The sequence below is a fragment of the Oenanthe melanoleuca genome, chromosome 2 (assembly GCF_029582105.1).
Source record: "Oenanthe melanoleuca isolate GR-GAL-2019-014 chromosome 2, OMel1.0, whole genome shotgun sequence".
In the NCBI taxonomy this organism is placed as follows: domain Eukaryota; kingdom Metazoa; phylum Chordata; class Aves; order Passeriformes; family Muscicapidae; genus Oenanthe; species Oenanthe melanoleuca.
The window spans coordinates 7,312,327-7,336,427 of NC_079335.1; the positions used below are offsets into that span (position 1 = coordinate 7,312,327).

The window sequence follows — 24,101 nt, forward strand, 5'->3', positions numbered from 1 at the left end:
GACTCCATGAAGAACTGGCTCCATGAAGGACTGACTCCATGAAGGACTAGCTCCCTGAAGAACTGGCTCCATGAAGAACTGGCTCCATGAAGAACTGGCTCCATGAAGAACTGGCTCCATGAAGGATTGGCTCCATGAAGGACTAGCTCCATGAAGGACTAGCTCCCTGAAGAACTGGCTCCATGAAGGACTGGCTCCATGAAGGACTGACTCCCTGAAGAACTGGCTCCATGAAGAACTGGCTCCATGAAGGATTGAGCGCTCACACTCCCACATCTTCCACTCCCCGGGCACAAGAGCCCATAGGAATACCAGAGTGACCCTGGCATTCAAACCCTACAGCCGACAGCAGCTCTGCTCCAGGGTTTGCTGAAAAAAAAAAAAAAAAACACCCCCAAGGGCCTTGTTCTGTACTAAGAATCCTGCGTGTGCACTGGGCTGCTGTGGGGGGAAAAAGGGAAAGTACATCACACATACACATACACATACACATACACATACACATACACATGTATATATACACACATATATCTACATACACACACATATATACGCACACACACATATATAAGTATGTGCAGTATCAACATTATACAGTTGTTGTCGGTTCCGTGCCCTGTGGGTGACTCCGAGGGGGCGGGGCCAGGCCGCCCCCGGCGCGCGCTCATTGGCCGCGAGGGGCGCGCGGCCCCGCCCCCTCCCGCGCGTGCGCGCCTGCCCGGGGTTGGAGGGCGGGGCCGGGAGAGGGCGGGGATTGGTTGCCATGGCGGTGACGTCAGAGGGTGGCGGGGACGGGCGGCGGAGACACGGAAAGGTCAAACGGGAGGCGAGGGCAGCGAGCGCGGCGGGGCCGCGGCGGCGGCAGCGGGGCACGGCCGGCCACGGGCACGGCCCCGCCGGGAGGCTCCGCGGGACCCGCGCCGGGCGAGGCAGCCCCTCGCTCCCCGCCGCCTCCCCGCACAGGTACGGGAGGAGCGGCGCTCCGGGGCCGAGCTCGGGGCGGGGGACAGCGGTGAGGAGCGGGCCGGGGCTGGGTCGGGGAGCGCCTGTTGGAGGCTCCCGGCGTGTGGGGTCGCGGCCGGCCGTCCATCCCCGGGGTGGGGGAGCTGGGAGCGGGCTCCCTGCGCTGTGCCCGCAGCCTCCCGGTGCTCCCCCCGTGCCGGGTCCTTTTCCCCGGAGCCCCCGGGGCTGTGACCTCCGTGACCCGCCAACAGCAGTGGGGTTTTTGTGGGTTTTTTTTCCCTACGGGCTTTAGGGAGCGCTGCCCCCGCCCGGCCCCCAGCTTTGCATAACTTGTCTCCCAGTTGACTGTCCCTTCCTCCCTGCACTTTGCCCTTGTCCGGTGGTCTGCGGCATGAGGGACTAAAACTGTTCAAGGACTGGATTTTGTTTCTCTAGGGAAAGAGCTGGGTCACAAACGAGGCAGGCTACCTAATAATATATATATATATATATATATATATATATATGTTCCTTTTTTCCCCCACAGCAGCCTAGAGCACAAGCAGGATTCTGTGACAGCACAGAACAAGGCCCTTGGGTGTGATTTTTTTTTTTTTTTTTTTTTTTTTTAGCAAACCCTGGAGCAGAGCTGCTATTAGCATGTAGAGTTTGAATGCCACAGGCAGTCTGTTGTCTCTTCCTGCTGAAAGAATAATTTAGAAGAGCAGCAGTGACTCATTAATAGAAAGTATTAGTTGCAGGAAGGCAAAACCAGGTGAAGTTTCTTACTTTACCACAGACTTACTCTGTGACCTTGGATCAGCCTTTCTGCACAGTGCTCTGTTTGCTTTTGAATCGGGAATAGCGGTGCTTTCCAAAAGCGTCCTGTAAATAAACATACTAATGACTGTGAAATGCTTATCTGCTGTACTAATAATGGGTAGATAGTGATGGTGTTTCTATTATAGAAGTAGAAAGGCTCTAGCCAGGATGCGAACTGTAGTAGCTACACTTTGATGGAAACACGAGCTTGCTTAAAAAGACATTTAATAACCTGTGATATTGCATGATTTGCACTGTGGTCATCTTGTGCTTCATATTTTCATGTAGTTTGTGCTTTCAAAGAGCTGCTGTTCCACACTGCAAATAGTTTATGGATGGGGTTTTTTTCCAGTTCTGTTTGCCTAGGGCAAGCCCTTGTGGTGTCCTCTTGCACTGCTGAGGAAACTTCATGAATTTCTAATGTGGCAGATTATCCCTGATAGTTGACATCTCTGAACTACATGGTGTTTCGGCAAGAAAACACTAAAGGGAGTGACAATAAGTTCATTATACCTGTAATAAAAGGCGATCTTAGTTCTAGGAACAGTATTTTTCCCCTCACCTTACAGGATGCTCTCTGTGGAAGATCGGAATACTTCCAGTATTTCATAGGCAAAAACTTAAATGCAGGAGTTCTGGAGCTGAAGGAGTTGACTGTCATGGTTCACACACTGCTCTGAAGTGCAGCCACTGTAAAACAAATGGAAGCAGCCAAGCACACGACTGAGAGTTGCTGTAAATCCTGAGTGAAATAAGTTTTCTCTCTTCACAGTTTTGCACAATACTGACTTGTGCAGCTAGATTACTCATCGTGTTTTCTGTTTTTTTTAAATATTGTAGAAGGATACACCAGGAAGAAGCATTGTTTGCCTCATACCTTGGGGATTTTTTGAAAGTAATTTGATGCATAGTTTCTCACTTACCTACTCAATTTAATATGAAACTTCCATAATCAGATTAACATTAAATAGGAAAGCTTTTGTGTTGAGGAGGAGGTAAGCACAACTCAGTTGGGTTTGGGTTTTGTGTTTTTTTTTCTAAAATGAACCTGAAAGCTGCTCTGGTAGAATGGCAATTCATTGTTAATTCTTAATATGTAGGTGCCCTGGAAAAATCAAATACCTGGTTTCATAGCTACCCTTAGGCATCTTTAATTTATGCAAGCAGGGCTCACTGAGTAACTACTGTAAGTCTCATTGACCTTAGTAGGTTTGCAGAGGTCATGTTTTAAAATGGGTAAGTTGTGCTTGAACTGTTTTCTCAGTAAGTATTAGGAGCAAGTGTTTGTGTACACAATTACACACTTTTTCCAGTTCTCCATTACATTTTCTGTTTTTCTTTAGATTCTTGCTCATCTTAAGGAAAGCTCTCATTAGGAAGAAACACAGGGTTTTGAAAACAAGTTCCTTTTCAAGATCTGGCTACAGCAGAGCAGACTGCAAGGTTTTACAAACAGCCAGAAAGGCCAGTGTTGGGTGCAGAGAAACTTGGCCAGCACAAGCTGAACGTACACGAGTGACATCAGCATTTTTCTGAGCCATTTATGCTGTTCACTTGTGCTGGTTCCCAGCAGTGCCTTGTGTCTTATGTAAGCTCACACTGTACATCCTGTCCTGCTGTTCTCATGCATGATAATTCACTGGCGTTATCTTACGGGAGGGGTTGAGAGCTGCTGCCTGTCTCAAATGTCTGCCTGCAAGTTTCCTATGAGCCAGGAGCATGACAGTGTCCTAGAGACATCTGAGGAATAACTTGGAGTGACACACAGCTTGTCCCCTGCTCCTTTTGGTAATAGAGCTGTAACCACTGTGAAGTCATGTGGCAGAGGTTTTACTGGACTGAAGCCTTGATCTCTGTCATACGTAGATGGACCACTACATGGCTGATGATAAAACATTGATGGCTGGTGATAAAACAACCATAAAACCCAAAGGACTTAAGTGTCAACAGAAGCCTGGATAAGACTGGAAGATAAAGGCTTTTATTACACTGTCACTGCACACTTCTTGTTACAAGGTCTTTGGGAGGAATTGTGTCTTCAGATACTGATCCTTCAAACTTGTCTTTGCAGTTAGCATTTACTCGTGCATAATGAAAGTACTGCCACTTGATGGGTGAAATTGAAACAAACCCTCCATTATAAGCACTAAAGCCAAACATTTCTTCTGTTTTTCTTACTTGCTAAATCTAGCTGAAACTTGCTGGCATAAAATCCTGCAGTAAAGCAATGAGCATAATCTAATTCTAAGTAAACAGAGCACCTTCTTTGAACAGTGTCTAATGTTTCATACTTTGTCTCTTTTGTTAGTGCTGTAGCAGTGTGAGGGAGCCAAATTCCTGATTACCTGTCTTGGTGAACGTGGCTGTCCTTGTCTGACTCCATGGCTTGTTTGGAGCAGCTGGAAAGTTTCCTTCTGAGCACTGATCTGGCACAGCTGTGTACAAGACTGTGTGATTTATAGATCTGCAGGGGAACCACCTACAGAGGAAGAAGGGTTGACCTGGAGGAGAAGTGTGCCTGGGGAGGAATGCTGATGTTCCCTGTGGCAGTAACGGAAATCTTTCCGTGACTTTCCAGAGTGGTCTGCTCCCTACTACACAAAACAGTTTCTCATTGTAGTGCAGAAACAAGAGGAATGCAGGACTTGACAAGGGGACTGACTATCTAAAAAGGAGCAGGTGCAGTCCTCAAGAAAACTGAACAGATTCCTTTAAGTAAGCTGTTCCTGAAAGTTTAAGGACATTTATTAGCAAAATCTAACAGAAACTTAATTTTTTGTTTTGAGAAGGAAATTGAGTTTTCACTATTAACTTTTATTGCCCAAAGATAGGGATAGGGATGCATAGACTTTTCAGAGTGCTTTTGTTATTTATGGAGCACATGCAAATATGTTTTAAAACCATGTACAGTAGAATAGGCAGCAATGAAGTTGTATTTTAGAGACTTGTAGCATCTGTAAAAATAAATATCGTAAAAAAAACAAAAACAAAAAAACCCCCAAGCTTCAAAAATACCTTCATGCAGCACATTCAGGATTTCAGGATTCTCTTAATTATATTTTACAGATACTTATGTGAATATAAAAGTCCACATATATGTTGTCATGGATCAGTATCTTTTTTAGTATATATGGGCAAATAAAATGCGGTCTGGATGCTTATATCTGCTAAAATATTTATAAGAAGGCTGGCTCTTGGAAAAATTTTCCCACCGGATGCAGTGGGTGTCAGGTCTAAAGGTCAGCAGCAGAGAGAGTAAAGAGAAGGCTCTTTTGCATTTCTCCAAAATTTTCAAACAAGCCTTGTGTAAAGAAGCAAAGAATCTTTATTTCTTTCTTCCTAAATTTCCAAGTGCTAGCAGGCACTTGCAGGTTTGTTCATACTTAAGCTGTTTGTTGGAAACTTTTTTGCTTTAAGAGAGGGACGAAAAACCCTCAGTGCAGTTAATATGTTTATGAACTCTTAGCACGGAAGTTCCTAGTGTAAATCATAAAAGCCAGATGGAGTTTTAAGTGACTGTCATGTATAACTTGAGGAATGAACATTCCTGGTACTAATAAAAGGGCCAGATTGGAGCTACATAATTAATCCCAGCATCCTTTTCAGTGCATTATAAGATTTGGCTACAACAGCCATGGAGTTAATAGAGACAACTGTCAGGTCCTATGAAGCAGTGGATTGTTTGCCTAAAATAAAAATACCTGTTTGCTTACTCTGGTATGTATCTTCTGGTGATTAGTGCTCAAATTGCAGTTTAAATGGGGGGAAAAAAAGAGTGTGAGTAGTGCCTTTGTCTCTGAATTTATCTCCTGTCTTAAATATGTATGTAAATATATTTATACATGTATTTAATATGTATAATTTATCTGCATGCATATGATATATATAAACGTTTTTAAAACAAAAGGTAAGTATATAGGTCTTTTTTGACTGTTACATGGCAAAATGTTTTCTGAATTGGCATTGATTTGAAATATAATGCCTGGGGAGCTCCAGGAAACAGTCTTACAATCAAGTTTATTCCCTCTGTGTAGCAGTGTCCTGAAGGAAGTGTGCAGAAAAGTGCTAAAAAAAAGGCTCATGAGATGCCACAAAGTCTGTGTCAGAGGCAGACAGGAGGAGGAGTGGGCAGATGGCAGTCAGTACAAAACATGTGAATAATCAGATTGAGAACAAGCTGAATAGACTGTCAGTATGCTGGTTGCATGCTGCTGCATTTTGGGTTTGGTGAACGTGCTGAGGATCTTTTTCTGTTGTGGTCAGTGTTCCATACTCCAGAGAGGTAAAAATCTTCAAACTAGAAGCATATATAAGGGTGAAGGCATGCCCACCATAGTCAGGGGAACTTCTGGGATGAGGGAAAGGTCAGTGCTTTCAGAACTCTCAGGACTGGAAAACATGAAAAAAATCTGTTCACTTTGTTGCAGACTTCTCTGCAAGTTGATACAGATGTACCTTTGGCACGCATGACATGGAATAATATTTAAATGACCCAAAATCTTAGTGCCTCCACCTGCGTGATGATAGATTTATTTATTTTTCTGGAAAGGTCTGGAAGGTAGTAAGATTTATTTGTGATAAATTGTTTACATAAATTACTTTATCTAATTTATTGGAAAACTCTTTGGGTAGCTGGCCTGACTGTTCATTGCCTGGCTCAGTGGTCTTTTCCAGATTGTTGGTTGGATGCACTGTTGGAGTGTGGGATGGATGGAAAGAAGAGCAGGGGGTATGGCTGCACTGGTGAATAATTGATTTTGTAACCCCTCATGCAATGCTAAAGATTATAGAAAAAAACAAATCCAGAAATAGATCAAAAAAAGCCCTCCTGCCCTATTGATTCTTACATGAAAAAGGTTATAATATCAATTTATAGCAATGATAAGGTATGCATATGGATGAGAGTGTGCTGAGATCCAGTTGATCAATAGTAACTTGTTTATATTTGTTTCACAATGTTCCTGCTTTTTCTCTTTCAGTGAGTTCCATAGGTTAAAACAGTAGTGAACTGGTCTAACTGGGGAATGCTCTACTTCCCAAGAAGGAGGCATTGCTTTGTCTGAGCTGGCATTTGAATGGAAGGATCTCAGCACACCTTTTAGTTTAAAATTTATTTAGTACAGATAATTTTGCATGCTAGCAGTTATCCTTTAGTAATACCAGTTTGCTCCTTGTACACTGTCTTAGCATGTCTCAGTCTGAACAGCAAGTAAAGAGTTTAACAGCACAAGAAGGTAGAACAAATGTGGTCTGTATTTCTGCAGAAGTGAAGGTTAGAAAGATAAAGGGAAAATGATTAAAATTTTCACAAGAAGTGCCCCAGATAAGATTGTTTCGTGTCTGAGGGCACAATGCATCCTGTGGGAATGAGGAAGCTAAAAGGGTATTTAATTATGATGTTTCACATTGAATCAACATGTTAGATATCAAAGTGGTACTAGTGAAATTTGTAGGAGCACAGGCATTTTGTGTAAAGAATATAGAAATAAAGTAAGTTAGTCCAAGCCAAATCCTTTGCTGTATCTGAGCTATGCAGAGAATGAACGTTGGAGGCTTAACGTGAGTATAATAAATCAAACTGCCAGCTGAGCCTCAGAGGGCTTTATTCATGCACTTCATTGTTCTCTCTGCAGATACAGCAGGGTTCAGCCAAACGCAGGGTTGTCATTCTGCAGATGTTCAGAGTGTTTCACAGTGTTCTGAAGGCTGAGCTGGTGTCTGTCTGTTGTCCACACTGCTCAGCTCCCTCTCAGAGTGGCCATGCTCTCACTTTCATGGGCACTTTTACATGCAGAAATCACAGCCTGAGTGGGGAGCTACATTGTGTGCTGTTGATAACTCCCAGAAAAGACTCAGATTTGTAGCTTCTGGAAAGTGCTTTTTGGCAACAGAAGATGCCCTGCTGACCTGCAGCTTGGCAAAAAATGTTCCTCAGTGTATGAGCTTCCAAAGCACCTCTCTCAGGGTATTTCTTGGGGCCCCTGGCACAGAGTGGGTTTTTTAACCTTCACCAAACTGTCTCCTTTCCCTATATCCTCAGTACCAGGCAAACAAAATAGTAAAACAGGACACAGACTTATTTAGTAAGATTGAAATGGGAAACAAAAGGGGTAAAAGCAGAACAGACAGAAAGTTGTGTTCTGGTTTAACACATAGTGACACTTCTGGTTGTTCTTACCTGTGGTTCTAAAGCAGGTCTCTGATGTTGGGCCTGACAAGCCAGTAATAGTCTCTCATTAGTGTTAGCTTTAAGTATTCAAAGTTAAAATTGCTGAGTTTTCCATCACATCTTTATTTCACCTCATCCTCACTAGGGCTCTGGCTGGAGATGGGCACCTTTGTGTTGAAAGAGTTGCTTTTTCATTCTATCTGCATTCATTTTGCTGGCTGGCTGGTCCATACTTGATATGCATCAGTGTTTTAATGAACATGCTTGCAACATGCTCATATGATTAGTGTAGTGGGTTTTGCCTTGACTCCATGTTTTCAGAGAGTATCAAGCATTTTATGGAGACCTCATGTGATACATTTTTAGCCCTGCTGATAAATTTTAGCTAAATTATCTGATTATACACAGATGATGCTTGTAAATATTCTTTCTCATCTTCTCCCTAGTCTGCTTCTTTTGGAGTTTTGCTTATCTTAAATTATTGTTCAGTAAATTTAGCCAGTAAAACTTTAACTTAAAAGCAATCAATATTTCACTCACTTGTAGAAGGATAAGTAAATAAATTTTTTCCTATCAAATTAGGTTAAGATAAGAAATACTACAGCTAACTAATTTTTAATATTAGTTTGACAGGTGTATACTTTATCCCAGTATAAGGCAGTGTTCAGGAATGTTTTCTTTGGTGGTGGTTCTATGAGCATAACCCTTGTATCTCCCTGTAGGTCAAGGACAAATTTCACACAGCCCTTTGCAGTGGGACAGCTAAGCTGTCTGCTGACAGGATCAGGTACTTTCAGGTCACTGGAACATTGGGAATGTTCTGGTATCAGGGCAGACAGTTTTTCTGCAATCTGCACCTCATCTGTTCTGAATATATCAAGGGAGTATTTCAAGGAAATGCTAAGGAAGGTGAAGGTGATTTCTAGGGCTTTATGAAGATTGGTGTGCATATCTCTAGCTGAACAGAACTTGGAGTGTTCAGACTTGACTCAGCTGTGATACAAGACATTCTTTAACAAGGAAATCTGTGATATTTTCTTAAACTACTCATCTGTAAATTTTATCTTCCTTTCTTTTTTTGAAAAGAAGAGTTGCCACATCTGATCCAATGCTTTTAATATTATTAATTATAAAATGAACGTAGTAGTTGATATCCTAAGATATTATGTGATTAGGCATGATTGTTTGGTCTTGCATTCTTCATTTGATTTCAGCTTGCATGACTGCTTGGAGTTCAGAAACCTAATTAAAATTTCATGAAGAGTTTTTTGCTTTGAATATGGTGACTGAATGACTTGCCTTGATAAACACACTAGTTAGATCAGGGTCTGCTAAGCTGATGTTTCAGTTAAGAGTCAGGTTATGCCAAATATTAACTAGAAGCAGTAAAATCTCATCAAAGTATAATGAATCTGTGTACTTAAACATTCCTTGGTTCTAACAAACTGATGGAAGCTGTGATTCTGTGTGTTAATGTGAAGTTGCATATTACAAGATCAGGGAGAAGTCTGGTGTGTTTGTTGCCCTTTCTTACACAACATGAACTTCAGTGTGAAGTTCCTTCATGTTGTAGTTAATGATAGCTGACTTCTTGCTTATATAGAAATTAAAAAACAAGACCTTTATTTGCACAGTTTGAATTGCTGTAATGCATAATACTACTTTTAAATTTCCCCTCAAAGTATCAGACATCTCAGTAAAACCAAACCTCTGCTGCAATTTTCAAAGACTGTTAATAATTTTTTTTGGGGGGAGGGGGGTGTGTGGGAGAAGGGGTAATGTTTTCTTAGGTTGCCTACTTTAAATGAGAAGGTGACTACTAGTTTTCTGTCAGCTTACTGGTACACTACAAATCTATTTCTAAATAGTTTAGACAGTTTATAATCTGCTGGTAACTTGAACTGTGTGGCTGTTTGCTTCAGTCATCTGTAGAATCAAGTTATTTTAGCTGTCTGGTTATTCTTTGCACAGATGGGACTTGCAGATCATTGGAGACTGAAGCACTGTGGTGTACAGACTATTGATAACTCTGTGGTGTTTCCTGTCTTTCAAGCTACTGGTTTAAGTTGTAAAATATAATTAGTTTGAGGTGTTGTACTTTTAAGTAATACTTTAGTTGAATTGGTATCTGCAAGATTTTACTTGGTACAGAGCTTGACAGATTTTGCCAACTACGAAACTGTTTCTGACATTGAAGTGGAGCCTAAGGCAGCTGACTGGCTTTGTGCAAGAATGGTGAGTTATGGTGCTTGAGTTTATTGTATACAAATGATTGGAAGCCTGTGTTTGCAGCATTTCCTTAAGTGTGCTGCTTGTAGGTCCCATGGTACAAGTTAAGTTTTAGCAATTTTCACAAAATCTACTTGTTCTAGAAATGCTACGGCTGATGGTTTTTACTCTAGCACCACTTACATTTGAATGCTTCACATTGGAAGAAGAATACAAACTGCACATAAAGTTGATTTTTTTAAATTGAATTGATTACTCAGAGGAATTTTTTTAGATGTTTTTACAGCATTTCTGTTGAGCTAATATGGTCTCCATTGAACTCTGCTTGTGGTGCTACAGTTACAGAATCACAGGATGGTTTGTGTTGGAATGGACCATCTCAGTCTAACCTCCTGCCATGGGAGGGACCTTTCCACTACACCAGCTTGCTCAAAGCCCATCCAGCCTGGCCTTGAACCTCCTGACTCAGAATGTGCAGCTAGTCACTCAGCATAAAGAGTAGGAACAGTAGGTGTCTCTAAAAATTGCTTTCAGTAACTTGTCCTGCACCTGCAGGTAAACACCTCAAAAGAGGCTGTGGAAGATAAATAATTACAGAGTTTAGTCAGTGTCCAAACAGCTTGGGAGTTTTCTTCAGCTACGTATTTTTGTTTGGCTTTTAAAACAGCAATTGTAGCAAATGGTAACTGTTGTGGAAAGTTGAATGAACTTTTTAGCTCTTTAAACAGGTGAAGTAAGTCTTAAGGACTTACTTGTCTTAAGGACAAGCATCCTTGCACCTCCATCCTCTTCCAGGGAACATGGTCTGGTTCATGGACTGAGTATGGCAGGATTCCTATGAAGAGCCATATGTTTGCTTATTTTTCTATCCTTGTAAACATTTTTCATATGAAAATATGGTTAAATGAGGTGGGCAGCTTTAATTTTTTTTTGGCTGATTTGTTATGGTTGATGCCTAGCTTTAATGAGCTTTTATTTCAGGCTCTTATATATAAAATAAAATCTTTAGTGTAAAAACTCCAGATTTAATGACAGTTCTTTATGGGAGCTCTGCTCTTGGGCTTGGCTTGCATCACTCATGCTAATTCTGCAGAGCTTTACCCTTGACCTAATGAAGTAACTGATGCTCATGTGTCAGCAGCACGTGTGTCATTTCCAATCAGTGAAGGAGGATAGAACCACATCCCTTGGTAGAGGTTTTCACAGATATTTTTCGGGAATATTAATACTCAGAAACATGTTATACCAGCAGAGTCTTCAGGGGAATTTTTGCCTGAGGTGCTTTAAGATGCTCTTGACTACCCAGAAAGGTTTTTGTTTATTCTTCTGTTCTTTTGGTTTGCCTTGGCCTCCCCAAGGGCCGAGTGCATTTGGGACTAACCTGCACTGTACCAAGTACTGGCAAGTGGAGCACTGGGAACAGAAAACAGACTTGGGACTCCTTCCAGCATTTAGGAGAAGTGATTGCTGTGGAATTGCTCAGCTGATTTCCATGGAGGTGGAGTCTGCTGACTGTGTTTGGCACAGAAGCCTGTGGGAAGAGCTCCATGTTAATGTGCAGTGTTAACAAAAGAGGCTGAAGGACAGTGTTCAGACTTGCAGTGGGGGTGAACTTCGATGAGGAGAGTGGAAAGCAAATTGATGTTCCTCTGGTGATTTTTTTTTTTTTTTTTTTTTTCCTCAAATGTGAGGTTCCTCCTGGAAGGCAAGGAAGCTGCATCTAAATGGTTGCAAAGTTAAGGAAGTGTGATTTTTTTCAAAATTAATTTTTTGTTGTTCACTTTTTCTCCGAGATCTGCATCTTGCTCACATTACTGTTCCCCACTCAAAATGTTGATACAAATGTCTTAAGTATTTCTTCTTTTTAAGGAGCCGTGGGAAGGGAAGGTTCTGTTGTGGTTAAAGAACTCACCTATCTTGGTTTATCACTGTATTGCCACCAAAAGAGGCAGTCCTGGCCTATGCAGTACCTTCCTGTCAGTGCTGAGGATTGAACTGCTCTTTGGTGATTAAGATCATCTGCCTGCTATTGCAGAAAACTCATCTTTCTTTCTCTATTTTTTCTTACAGGATTATTTTGCAGCTTAAATAGTGGTTGTCCAAGTAACTTGCATCATGAAATCCAGAAATTCCTGGGTGGTGGAGGAAATAGGAATCGCTCCGCTGGAGGACAGAGAAACATGACTACCTTTCTGTCACAGTGCTTTTGCCACGTTCAATTTAAACCATCCTGAAAGTGTACCAGTAGTCAGGCTCTGTGGTGTGAGTATTCTTTTCATGGTTTTGGAACAGTCATTGTGCAACAGCCTCTCCCATTAAGATAATTATAAAGCGATACTAAGTTGCATTACATGATGTTCTTGTTGTGCAGTTGTTTTCTGTTTGAGGTGTGACACAGAATTCAGCTGCGTGTAGTTGTTAGGTTCTTGTATTACTCTGTATTTTGCAGAGCTAATAAAAATTGCTTCAAGATTAACTTGAGAACAACTGTGTGTTGTTATCCCCAGGATGCCTGTCACTGTAGGCTGGGTACTGACATTCTTTGCTGCTGATTCTGCTGAACATGCAAGTCATGTTTTGGAAGAATCAGAGTTGATGCATGTGCTTCTAGACTTCACTGATGGGTTTGGTTTATGGATATAGACCTTAGGCAGGATTAGAGCCTGTTCTGAAGTGAGATACCCTGGGGTATGTGTAGTTTAAATATGTCTTCAGCACAAACTGGTTTTGCAGATCTTTTGTTGCAGTTTGAGTACTAATGCAGTACTAATGTGGCAGAGGGTTGGGGTTTGTGTTTTTGAGAAGACTGCTTTAGTTAAACCAAAAGGTGTGAAAAGCATCAGTCAGCACAAGGAAAAGAGTTCATTTTAGCTACTAACCTCGAAAAAATTGAGTAGCTCTCATTGTTAGTTTGAAACTTGGTGACAGTGTGGGAATTTCAGATTTGCTGCACCAGAAGGACCAAAACCCCAGGATTTTAATGTCAGGTAATGATCTAGATTTCCCCTTCACCAAGCTATTTTGTTGTTTGCTTTGAATTGTTGCTTAAACTTCACTGTCGTGGGAATGAGTTGTAGAAACCAGTCCTTCTGCTCCTAAGTTACTTCTAAACTGTTTGTTTACTGTAAATGGTTTAATTTTGATTAAAGGGAGGAAACAAAAATGAGACTTGCTGGGAAAAAACAGAGGCTGACAATCAGTAGTCAGTCCTTAAATGTAAGGCATCCCTGTGTACTGCTTCAGAGTTTTCGTGTTCAAAATAGAGTATTGTAGGAAACATTCTGCTACCTTTTTCAAATTTGAGGAAGCTCTGCATGAAAGCTAAGTAAAAATATCATATTGTTAGTTCTTTAATACACTGACATAAAATTGTAATCTTGAAAGGCTCTTTTTCTGGAAGAATATTGAGTCATCTACAGAGGTGACCATGGGATAATGTTTGGCAGCATATTTAATACAGTAGGCTTAGGTATGCAACTTCTATTTTCTCTGTAATTTATTTTTTTAAATATTTGGCATCAGCTGATAAAAATAGTGTTAACATCAAATATTTGTGGTTTCAGAACTGTTGGACCTGCTGGCAGTGGAATCTATTGATAACACCTGGTTATTTATAGAAAAGACTGTACTGATGTAATCTATGGATAGTTCTATACCCAATATTGACTTCATTATGTCTGAGGACAATTATATAATCAAGGCTATAGTTGCTGGAAATATATTACAGGAATTAATGATATTATGGAGTTGCAGGTGTAATGGTCAGAAGAGGCTTCTGGGGGTCTCTGATCCAACCACTCATTCAGAGCAGGGATAGAAGTAGCCCTGGGTAAGATAAGTGATGGCTTTGACCCCTAAAGCTGTGAAAACTCCCAAGAACAGTAAACCCATGGCCACTGTGTGAAACCTGTGCCTGCTCTTCACAATCTTCAAGTGAAAAAGATTGTCATTGTGTCCAACCTGAATATTCCATGGTGCCTTTTGTGGCCCTTGCTCTTCCTTATCCTGTCTGCCAGGGCTGAGAGCATTTGTCTGCACTGCCTTTACAGCTCCCATCTTGGTGTAGACAGCTCTCAGATGATCCTAGCCTGCTGTGTGCCAGAGATAACAGGCCCCTCTCCCTCTGCCTCCTTGGTTCCTCAGTCTCCTGCTGAAGTGAGGTCCCCACCTGGGCACTAGATGGGTGCAGAGTGGCCTTGCCAGGGTCTGGCCAGGCAGGGATTACCCCCTTCTTGCAGGCTGCTGTTCCCTTTCCTGCAGCCTGGTGCTGTGCCAGCCCTCCCCAGCCTGTGCTGGGGGGAAATGGGGCTTTCCTCCCTGGGCACAGCTTTGCTTTCCTGCCCTGGGCCTGATGATGTTTGTTTTGGCCCCATACTCAGGCTTATCCGTGTATGTTTATGTTTGTGGAAGTGCTGCCATTCCCTGTGTGATCCCTCTCTTCCCTGCTTCCCTCCACTTTCCCATCCCCTGCCAGTTTGCTGAGAGTGCTCTGCCCCAGCTTCCTGGGGGCTGGTGGGTGTCTGAGGCTCTGGAATGGCCCCTGGAGTCCTGCCTGGCCGAGGTGCAGCTGGGTGATCCAGAGATCTGGCCAGTTCTCCAGGCCAGCTCCTCTTCTGTTCATGGAGCTCTGGGCACCTCAGCTTCCAGGTGGGTCTGTGGTGGGAGACCTGTCCTGCAGCCAAAGAATGTTCTCTGGGCCATTCAACTTTCATCAGAGTCCCCCAGATATTTGGTATGCTCTGCCTTTCATAAATGTTTGTTAAAACTCCTTAAGATTATCAAAATTAATTTAGTCCAGACTTTTTCCATATTCCTTCCAGAAGCTAATGGGACTCTATACTTTTGAGTTCTCAGGCACAAGAGTGTGGGAACCTCCTGTAAATGCCATGATGCTTTAGTAGGTGACAGCACTCACAGGCACATGGTGTGATTCATGAGTGTCCTGTGCAGGCCCTGGTGTGGGACTTCATCATCCTGATGGGTCCCTTCCAACTCAGCATATTCTATGATTCAGTGAATCTTGGGGTAATTCTGCATAGAATACAGAAAAACCCACAACTAATTTAGTAGTTAGTAAGTAAAATTTTTAACAGTCAGTATGAAAATCAAAAATTATTTTCATTATTTACAAAAAAAATCCTACAAAAAGTTACTTCTGTCTTCTTCAAAAAGCTGTATTTCTCATATTGTATTAGTCCACTAACAAAGTTTTAATTCTTATGTTGTTCCAAGTAGGGAAACAACTCAAATTTATCAGTTATACCCTCAGCAAATTTGCCAACTAGGAAGGTCTATTTTAATTCTTGTTTCTTATAAATTATTGAAGGAGGTAGCTTGATTCTGGGGGAGATGGTGTTTGAGAGGCTCTGAAAGCAGTAATTTTCCAAGTCTATTTGTCAGATCTGATGTAAGATTGATTCTATAATATGGAGTTAATGTTTTCAAAATGAGCTGCTTGGCCAGGGCGCTGTGTCTGGCTCCAATTACTGTCAGTAAATCCTGAAAATTATTTTCTGAGAAGGACTTGGTGAAATCTGCATTTTAAATAGAGATAATCAGTATGAGAGTAGTTGAAAGGAGCTTTGTAATAGTTCATGCTGTATGGTTTTGGTTTTGTTTTTGAGATTGTTGATCCTGTGCTGTTCTGGTGCGCGCTGTTTCCTCTGTGGAAGCAGGATTATGAGTATGCTTAAAAGAATGGATCTCCTGGGTATTATTGCAAAACAAGTAATTGACTTTCTTTAAAAAGAACCAACCTGTGCATTAGAACAAAGATGTTCTGTAAATCCAAGTGCTGTGCACTTATCTGATGTTTGTGACTTGCATACTTACTGGGTTGAGCTTATTTTCATTGAAGTAATTTTATAAAGTGTAAATGCTCTGAGAGCAAGGTTAGGATTGATACTGCTGTATAGATTGCTTCTCAGTGTGATATCCTTCAGGATTTAATTGCAGTGGAACAGTTGAGCCCTCTTTATATAGCAGGGAAAATAGGTGGTTGTGAACACTGTACTTTCATCAGAATCTACAGGCTGCAGCAGCAGCCTCCAGACTCTGCTTTAAAAATTCAGTGTGGTGATGCCAGGACTTGTCATATTTGCAACTATACTCATATGGAAGGATTGGAATACATTCACAGAGGATTATCCTTAAAATGGGACCATTCCCTGTGGATCTCCTTGTGCCACTGGTCCTTACCAGCTCCTGCAGCAATTTAGTAATTGCTGCAGACTTACTTGTTGGACCCTGCTGTTAGCAGACTGTCCAAATGTGCCCTTGTTCAGCAAGGTAAGCAAAGGGACTTTGTCTGCTTGCAGTTCTCTACTTGTTCTCTCACAGCACTACAGAGAACTATTGTTGGCAGCTGATATCACCAGAGAATTATAATTGCAAATGTGAGTGAAAAGTCATTAAGTGAAGGAGTGTGCTAAATGTGTCATTGATTGGAGTCTGCGACACCAGACTCAATTGATACCCACTCGAAACCCCAACCAACCAGCAACCTACGTAACAAATGACATATTTATATAGATTTTTTGATTTCTGTCTTTTTAGGGAGGTTTTTTCTATTCATGCTGAGCCAGTTTTGAGTCAACAGGTGTGGAGGGCTTCAGTAGTGAACTTACTACAAATAATTCAATCTTTACCATTCCTGGTATTTAGATTAATTTTAGAGGGCATTACAATGAACATCTATTAGGTGTATTCTTCATTTCTATTTCTTGTCAAGTTTAAGGTTGTTTTTTGTCCTTGAGCTTCTGTCTTCCTCTTAGACCAATCAGACTACTGGTATGAACTTTTTTTGTATTTTTTCAGATTGGAGGATCTTCCGAATCTTATGCTTTAAAGATACCTTTAAAGTGAAAGAGCCCAGTTTTTACAGGCAGCTTTGTCATCTCAGATCAGCAAGATTGGTTACCTTGGAAGAAGAAAAGACAGATTATGGGCCCATATTTGGAGTTGGAAGACTTCAGGATAACATGAAGATGTATCATGTTGAGGGAGCTGGAAATACTTAGTGATTTATTTTTTTTTTTTAATAGTTTATTATTAAATATCTGCAAGAATCCACGTTGAGCAATCTAGCTTCTCTGTAGATCTTTACCAGGAATGAGACAAAAATTCCTTTCCTGTAAGAGGGACTAAAAGAGGTAAATAGCTGAAACTATGAAATTAGATCTATGCCATGGATAGCAGTAATGAGTTATAATGTTAAACCTACTGAGGTTGTGTAATCAAAATTTCTTGCTGACACTGAGGAATGGAAATGGAAACTTGAGGGAAAGATAGAATCTTTATGTGAAATCTGGCCTAATACATTTATAGTATCCCCATTTCTCCTAATTTTGTAGTTCTTGTTGTTCAGGTTTCTCTTGTGCATTGTGATGAGGCTGTCCTGAAAAAGCTTAAAATCTAGGAAGTGAAAATAACAGTGCATGTTGCTGTATGTCCCATAGCAATATAAACTGCTAGATGACTGTGTACTGAGGAAGAGAAATACAAGTAAGGGTGGTAATACTGTTTCTTCTTTCTTCTGTTCTTGATTGCTGGTTACCTACTGCTTAGAACTATATGAGGGTAGTTCACTATGATAACTTTTTAGTGTGGTAGATGAGTTTTAATATTTTTTTAGCTCATTTTTAAAGCAAAACGATCTTGAATTAGCCACTTCCTATCTCCTGTGGTGACTGTAGAGATTACTAGTTACTGCAGAACTTCCCTGAAATAAAGACTTAATTTGCCTGAATAACATCTTGGGTATGGTACTCCACCCAATGAAGAGCCAAGATGCTGTTCCATAAATAAACATATGGTTTCTTTAGGCTGAGCTGTGTTACTCAGCCAGAGGAATATGAGACTGGTGGTGAAGAAGGGGATATCTAACTGCTGCTGTCATTCTTAGGCAGAGCACACTAAATTTAAGACTTTTTCGAACTTTGTTCAGACTGAGATATGGGGCAGTCTTGAATCAGGATCTGAACTTTATTTTGGCTTACACCATTATCCTTTTTCAGTAGTTTGTCCTCCTCAGAACTCTTTTTGTCATATAAAAATAATTACTTTACCACACAGACTTCCAGTTGTTTGCTTTACTGAACTAATTACATATGGTGTGTGCATCCAGCCCTCACTAAAATTCCATCTGAGGTGTGCCAGTAACATCTTACTTTCATGCTTTCCTGGACATGTTTAAAATACAAAGACACTTTTTTTCCTCTTTCTTTACAATTGGTAAAGTTAGATTCAATCTCTTCCATTGTGTTAGAATTCATGTCCTGGTTTAGAAGGTCTTTCTTCCTCTTGTGCTGAATTTGTTAGTTGCACTGTGTAAGTATTAGTGATAAAAAGAAGCTGAATTTGATTTTTTCTGAAAATGCAGTGTTAAAACTACTTGTGTACACTTCCTACTTCACTGTAATTCCTCATAATGGGTATTGTTAACTTGTAGTGCTACAGTGAACTCTGTGTGGGTGTCAGAAGTTCACTGCAGTTCACAGTGGAAGCTCTTGATTTCCACTGTGAAGTTCTTCCTACTGTATTTCAATTTATTTGCATTTTAAGGATCCCTTTAATAATTAGGTTTAATGTTTAAATCTCAGTTCTCTTCAGGTCAATATGCATGTTTTTAAAAAAAAACCAACCTCATAGCAGCAGTGAGCATCTGTCTGCCTCTGTCATTTCTCATCACTCTGTGCTTGCATCAGGCATCTGAGGCTAAATTGCTTTGACTGACAGATGGACTGACTGACAAGATCTGGCTGCAAACACACACAAATGAGCATACACACACAGAAAGGGTCCTTGGGCTCCATTTGCAGTTAACTATTTTTATGTGGTGACTGAGGTCCCAAATAGAGTGAGTTTCAGTGGTGATGCAGAGTGATGAAGTCTTAAGATGTGGGGGAAGAGAAGGAGGAAGCTGTCAGTGTTTGTCTCCTCAGCTTCTTTCTTTCTTCCTTTTTCCTCCTTCATGTCTTGCTGGACTTTTTGCTCAAGGTGCTCATGAAAGGTACAGTGTGACTGGTAAATTAATGATGGAGGCTTTGTGATCTGCATGGCTTTGATTTGGAATTGGTGAAGGAACACAAACAGTATTGTAATGGTGTCTCTTAAATCCTGACTTTTCTGTGAGGGAAATCCCATAAGGTTTTTTTTTTTTTTAATGTCATGCATATTGACCAGAAGAAAATTGAGGATTAAATCCTTACTATTAAAGGGATTCTTAAACTGCACAAAAATGTAAATACAGTAGGAAGAACTTCACAAGGGAAGTCAACAGCCAGCATCCAAAATTTTCTGGTAGTTAAACAAGGATTTCAACTTTTTATTCTGTTGCTTTTATTAACAAAGAGGTAAATTCCAGGTGTCAGAAGAAGTATTAAAGATCTGCAGCATTCCCTGTGTCCTCTCTGTGTGGAGTTAGGAGAGGACTTCATACTTCAAAGAATAGTATCTTTTATTACTGTTCTCAAGAAAAACAGTTAAAGGCATTAATGGAAGTCAGCAGCCAATGTTCTTCAGCTTATGGTGATATTAGAATAAATCGTGGTTGTTTCCAGAGCTTTTAGTCTTTACAAAAACAAGAGGGCTGTGCCATTAAGGAAGATTGGAGTATGCTCTCCACTTTTTTTATTTGAAAAGAAGAAAGTGGTTGGGAAAATAGCTGAAGATGCTTCTTAATGAATGTATGGCTTCAGTTTTAATTGAACTTTTCTAGAAATTGGTGTCTTTCAAGCATGTAGTTGTACTGTCACCTGTAATGCCTTTGCCTTTTTTAACAACATATTTGGAAATGAAAATTTCAACTCCTTTTATACAAATATAATTACTTGTTATGCAAGTATTTATAGTTGATAGTGAATTCAGTAAAGCAAGAGATGTCATTGTCGTGTAGATTGGCAATTTTGTGATGATGTACATGACAAAACTAAACAGAGTTGTGGAGAGTTTGTTCTCTTTGGGCAGGTGACATTGTAGTAACCTTCATTATTCCTTAAGAAGTGTTAAAGGAAAGCAGCCAAAGAAATGGCTCATTGCAACTTAATGCTCAGCAGCCTAATTAGTCAAATACCATGTGCTTACCTCTGCATGAAATAGCCTATTTCTTTCCAATGTAAAATAGGAATTTTCAGTTTTGGAACAGCCTGAAGAGGCCTTTGTTGCAAATGACCACTGGCTTTTTAGTTATTTATTCTCAAAAATAATGAAGGTCAGCATGGTATCCATAGTGACTGCATGCCACCTCCTCGTTAATCTTGGCATGCTGCTGTAATAACCAAGCTCACTTACTAGTAACAACTTCTCCTGCTGCAGAGGGAAACCTTTCTTTGAAAACTGGATGTGATTGGGTGCCTGTTACTGAAGAAATCTTGAATACTGTAATTTTTCTTCAGTTTTAAACTCCTTGCCACAATTTCTGGTTGTATGAGTTGCTGTGGAGGTTTAAACAGAGAACAAGCAACTTAAATTGCTGAAGTTTACATATAAGCTGGCACTGGAAAACTTGTGACTTGAAAAATTATTTTCATTTGGAAGTGATAAGGACTGCTAAATGGGGAATATATCATTCTGCTTACAGCTCTGTTAGTGGGAGGAAGGCATTCTGCTATAAACTACAAAATTAAGGCTTCTAAGAAGTTTGTGCATATGATCAAGCCCGAATGGTTGAATGCTCCCATTTCCACAGCGTGAAATCAGAGCATTAGGTGAAAATGCAACAACTAACCCGGTGAAATGCTTTCTGTAAAGTACTTTGGTGTACTGTACACTATTTCCTCTTCGAGTATTATACAGTGGAAATACTAAATTTTAATATTATAAAGGTTCTTTTAACTTAGAGAAGATATTGTTGCAGAACTGAATGCAACTCTTGTGAGAGTTTTGACAGAAACTTGAAGATGGGGAGTGAAACGGTTCCATCCTGAGGTTGCTTTTCCTCTCACCCTATCCCTTTCCTTTAATGCTTACCCAAAGAGAGAGGGTTTGGTTTGGGTTTATTTTAATCAGTTGGTCATATTAGAGCTTTAAACTAATCATGCAGGATTCTGACCTTGAGGGTAAATATTTTCAGAATTTTGTCAAGTTTCTGTTTCTGGTATTACTTCATTATGAACATGGCTTGTTTTTGCTTCTGTCTTTAATTTTGCATAGAGCTGTACTTAAAAACATAAATATTTATGAGAGGGTAGTAATTTTCAAAATATATGGGAAAGTTCAAAGTGAAAGTTGGTTTTTGAGAGCTCCAGGAATGAGCCTATAGGGAAGTAAAGTCAATGTATCTTTAGCTAATAATTATTTGGTCTATTTTAAATGCATAAATAAAACATATTTATAAATAAATATAAATATATAAATAAGAATTAATATATTTGAACCTAAAGACATCTTAAAATATATATTGAAATTGAGAATTTTTAATCTAGTTGTTACATTTAGAAATACTAGTTTAATGTAAAGTGTGTGTTAATCTAAAACTGTACTTTTGCTACTGAATGTAAAAATGTGTTTTCTTCAATATTAGCTGCACAGTAATTGGCTGGAATGCTACAGAAGTTTGTCTTAAATCCTTTCTTTTTTTATTTCCCTCTCCTAGAGGTGACCAGCTGCTCTGCACCAAGGCCCTTGCAGTGATGTATTGTAGTCTGTTGCTGTAAACATCCCCGACTGGAAGCTGTACCAGCTCCAGCTTTCAGTCAGATGTTTGCTGCACCTGGCTATGCTTGGACAACAGCAGAAGAAGCTGTCAAGAACACATGAGCATTTATATTTGTCAAGCAGTGTTTCTATAGACAGAGATGAATTGCCTCCCCATGAATCATCCTGGCTGGTAGGTGTGATCTCCTGAAACCTAGTCTGAAATGGAAATCTTGAGCGGTGCATGAGTTGCTCAAAGCTGAGTTCTTTGCTGCTTTGTGGCATGAACTACAGGATTAGGCTTTCTTGGAATGGCAAGTGGTGATGAACTACAGTTACCCATGAACCCTTCATTGCTTTATCAATTGTCTGTTTTAGCAGCTTTTGTTACTTAGGGCTGTGAGGACAAATTATTATCAATACTGGCAAATAGCAGGCTCCTGTGTGTACCTGCTGTGCCTTGCTTTTTATTGTTTCCTCTGGAGTTCTGTATTCTGAGTCTCCTTGTGAGAAGGTTGTGCTCCTAATTGTTTGCTAGCTGGGCATAACCCAAGACCAAAATAAAGGTTAAAAACACATTGCCCAGTCTGGTTTTGCTGTTCTCCCAATCCACAGTGTATGTCCTTGTCTGTGGTGCCCCCACTATGGTTTGCTTTTTATGGCAATAACAGCTTTTGAAAGTATTCCTTCAAAAGTAAGTCTTCACTGGTTCAGTTCCTGAACAGCCACATGCTGTTGCCTGGATCTTGCCTGGGATTTCTTTCCTTCTTTGTTTCACTCTAGTCTTCTGTTTCTAAAGGGATGGCAAATGAGAGTAACTGCTGCCAATACAAAAAATATTCTTCCAATAGTTTAAAATATTCTTCCAATAATCTAGCTCTCCATTCTTTTGTCTCCCAAAATGCTTTGGGTTTTTTTTTTTTTTTTTCATTCCTTAACACTTAAATGAAAGACTTTGTAAGTGATAGTATACCAAACCTAGGTATTTATTTGTTTAGCTTCACTATAGTGGTTCTGTAAAAGATGATTATGACCAAAAATACAGATACTTTTAAAAAGTAAATTATTTTCTCCTTCACTTATCAGAATTAAAAGTAGGAGGATTTCTTAGCTCTGAGAAAGATGGACTACCAAGCATTGGAAAGGTGATGATTTTGAATTTGTCAGTGAATGACCAAAGGTGAAACAAGGAAAGCCATTTTTCTGTGATGGTTCCATTGCTGTAACCATTTTGTTTCTTACCCTGTGTTCTGTCTGGTGACATAGGATGATGGAAGGTTGTGACCTTATTTATTGATCTAGTTCATTGCTAGCACCTCTACAAAGTTTTTTAAAGCAACTTGCATACCTAATACAACCTCAGTTAAAATTGCTTTTTTAAAAAGAACTGTCTGTTTGGTTTGATAAATCATGGCTGTATATTTATAAAAAGGACTTTGATGCAGAAACTACAGAGCTTGATTTCTTAAAAAAAAATAATCTGGTAGTTGTTTTCCAAGTCTGCTTTGCTGTAAATATTTAGCATTTCTTAGTTCTAGATAGTATTTAGGCTTAGAAGAAAGGAAGTGTTTTTTGTTAACAAACTTCTTTGTTCAAAGTAAATGTCTTATAATTAATCTAGTGTTCATTTTGGTTAGTGCTGTCAACCATCCCACATGCCAGTTAAGTGCTGCCTTTTTTTTTTTTTTTTTTTTTTTTTAATAAGCTTAGTTCGTGTGCAGTTTGTCAGTCCAGTCTTGTGGAATTGAACTTGTGTGTACCTTCATATTGTACTGGTGTCTAATCCATGTACTCAAACACAGCTGTCACATGTCAGCAGATGAAAATAATTTGAAGTGGCTTGTAACCACAGAAAATAAATAATTTTAAAATCCATACTGTATTTTTGTTTGTTTTTTTTTTGCCAAGTGTTTGAAATGAAAGAATCTTCTTTCTCTATTCATAAAATGCTAAATCCTGAACATACTAACATGTCTGAAACATGGCTGTTGTTTGCAGCTGAAGAAGGTAAGTGTTGTAGTGTTGTCCAAATGCATATTTACACATTAATCCCAGGTGAGCTTGCAGTACTGGGATATCTGGGAAGGGGTGATGGGAATTTGGCATAGTATCTGTGCAGTTCTGGTGGGGATAAGGAATTGAAGCAGCTGTTGCACAATAAGGCAGGACAGGTTCACAAACACAGCAGTGAAGTTTGGGAACAGAAGAGGCAGATTTGACAAGTCAGCCTGATGTCCAGCAAGCAAATGACCTCATCTTATTCATGGGAAGCCAGCAACCATTCCTTGTGTGACATGGATCAGTT

The 24,101-nt window shown here is 40.1% G+C and overlaps 1 long non-coding RNA gene across 1 annotated transcript; it reads left to right on the forward strand.

Annotated features, from left to right (window-relative positions):
- Window positions 1-831: 831 nt before the first annotated feature.
- Window positions 832-23,671, forward strand: LOC130250085 (uncharacterized). Its single transcript, XR_008839899.1, has 3 exons — window positions 832-963; window positions 12,233-12,424; window positions 21,756-23,671. It is a non-coding gene; the product is annotated as an uncharacterized LOC130250085 (long non-coding RNA).
- Window positions 23,672-24,101: the final 430 nt, after the last annotated feature.